Source organism: Rattus norvegicus, chromosome 9, assembly GCF_036323735.1.
Source record: "Rattus norvegicus strain BN/NHsdMcwi chromosome 9, GRCr8, whole genome shotgun sequence".
Taxonomy (NCBI): domain Eukaryota; kingdom Metazoa; phylum Chordata; class Mammalia; order Rodentia; family Muridae; genus Rattus; species Rattus norvegicus.
This window is the reverse complement of record NC_086027.1, coordinates 61427387-61430208: the sequence shown is the minus strand read 5'-3', so window position 1 is coordinate 61430208 and position 2822 is coordinate 61427387.

The window sequence follows — 2822 nt, the reverse complement described above, 5'->3', positions numbered from 1 at the left end:
GATTCCCTTGGATCCACGGATAAAAAGCAACACACACACACACACACACACACACACACACACACACACACACACAGACAAAGACATACCAGCTAATCATAGAATGCCTTTTCATTCTCTTCCCAGGTAAAGGAAGATGCAAAGGATAGAGGGAAGGAAATAACCTTGAACTGAGGCTATTGCAATATGCATTTTACCAAACTAATTGGTCCCATCAGTTGCATCTAAGTTAGAGCCATATTTTCTTAAAATAAAGTGCAAGGTATATCTATCAGAAGTGAGTTGATTATCTTCCTGTGAGTGTTTTGTATTGTAAAAGTATTTAATTGAGGTATAATAAAGATTATTTTTCCCATAGGTAGCAACATTATAAATACTCAATAACAAAAGGAATATTCTCATAATTAAATATTTGACTCAATACAATAGTAATAATACACCACTTTATTCAAACTTGCAATGTTAAAACATGTCTTATTTAAACTAAGAAGGTTTGTTAAGGGTGGGGGGAAACTAAAATGCAATTAACGGTTAACGACTGTATCCTAGTTTTATAACACACCATAGGATTTTGCACTGTATAGCTTATAATACTAACTAATTATATTAACTTAATATTTATATTTGAAAGTGTCTTCCTTGATACTTGTTTATATTTTTATGAAATATCTTTTTATTTATTTTATATAAACTTGATACTGTATAAATTTTTATGAAATGTCTTTTTAATTAGTCTGATAAATCAAATTTTAAAATGTTTATTTTCTTTATGTAAATGGGTTGATTTTAATTAAAAATAAAATTTGGCCTGTCCCTAAATACTAAATACTTTCTAATATGTATTCAGTTCTGTAAATTTTGGAAATTAGTAGAAACTTCTGAAATTTGTAGAAAATATAGTAACATGTGCTATTAATGAAATATGTAACATAACATTTCAGTGTATGTGCCTACATATATGCACTTTAAAATTTTCCATTTTTCAGTTTGTTGTGCCCATGCATAAAATACAGGTTTTTATATGCTGTGTCTATTAGTAAAATGTTGAGTTAATTTGATTCAATTTATAGTTTTGTGTCTTATGAGGTTGTCTTTTATTGGAGAAATTTTCAGCTTGCCTGCAACAAGTTTATTCACAGAGAGACTGGTGAAATGGAAAATATTTGTTTTATGATAGAATTTCTCTTCCATCCATAAGTGCTTCCTAGGCATCCCAGGACCTGCCTCCATCCCACTCTTCACATTCCATTGACGATTACATCATGACAGTCAGAGGATGGCGAGGAGCAAAATGATTCCAAACTCAGTGAGATACTGATGCAGGAAAATAAATGTTGTGTTTGCTAAGAAAAAGAAAATTACATAAGCATATAATTTAGTCTGTGTATATGAAGGTGGAGAAAAAATGTCAGTTAACAGAATTCCCAGACTATTCCTCATAGTAGACTTACAATAGTTTGTTCCAATATAAACCAGAACAGATTATTTTGACAGAGCATATAAAGATTCATGAGTTTGAACATTGGACATATAAGAAAATTTAGAACTCATGTGTGCTGACCTCTCAAATCTCACCTATGACAAGTGAGTGAGGCTTCCTTCAGGGACCCTGTAGAAAGTCATTCTTCTGACTCATATAATCTGCCAGGGAAGACGGTACATCAAAGCCATCGATGCGCTGTGGGAAGGGGAGTGTGCAGGCATCTTGTCAGCATCCATGATAGATCTTAAAAGTATAATCTTCTGTACCTCCATCCCAATCATTTACCTGCTTATACCCACTATACCACCACACCAATTCTTATGTAAGTGACTTTAGCTTATATTTCTGTATATCCTCACTGTTCCAGGATAGTGCATAAATAATGCACTTGGATTCAGGTCTTTGCATGGTGAATGTAGTTTTAAAATTTGCACCAGTGTGCTGCACAGGACAGCTAACACTTGTTTGAAATCATTAAGGTGATGATTTACCTTGCTAACATCAGTGATTGTTGCCAGAAACCATCTTCTGGTAGGAGCAACATTTGTCACCTTCTTTTTCTTGATTTCTAGAGCAATAAATACATTCTCCTGACTGTTCTGTTTTAAGATTATTTTTACACTTTAGTATTTCATATAAGCTAGTAATATGTTTCAATTAAACCCTACCCCCAATCACTCCCCTATAATTCCTCACATGCTCTTTATGCTCATCAATCTGGTCCATCATTTTCCCTTTCTAATTTCTCGTGCACTGTTTTTAATCCTGCAGTGTCCGCTTGATGAAGCTTTTATGTACATGTGTATAGAGTCAACTACTGGAGTACGTGTTGCCTCTCTAGGACACCTCCCTGAAGTAAATATGGCCTAGTGATTGCCTTCTTGCTTTTTGAAGTATGTTTGTATCATTAACTTACTTTTGATAATTTCATCTTTCTAATAATTTTATTTATTGGACTCTCAACCTTTGAATGTGGTCATTTTTTCCTTTGTTTTCAGCACAACCCAAGCTTTAGTTTAGTCCTCTGGAAATTTATTGTCTAACGTGTCCCCAAAAATATTCTAATCTGAAATCCTCCTTTTATCACCACTGGATTATCATTGGATTTTACCTTTTCTATTTAGTCATTTGTATTCAACTCCTCTTACTGGTCAGAGAAATGCCTTTTCTTCACTACCACCCAATGACAATAAATTATTTTTTACATTTTTCATCAATAGTTACTTGAAATTTGTGGTTAAGGATGGGATTTGGCACCACACAATGCAGTGAGAGCATGAACAGAGCATTTGCAGCTAGAAGAAAGGGTGATGTTGACAGCACTGAGCTTATAAAGAGC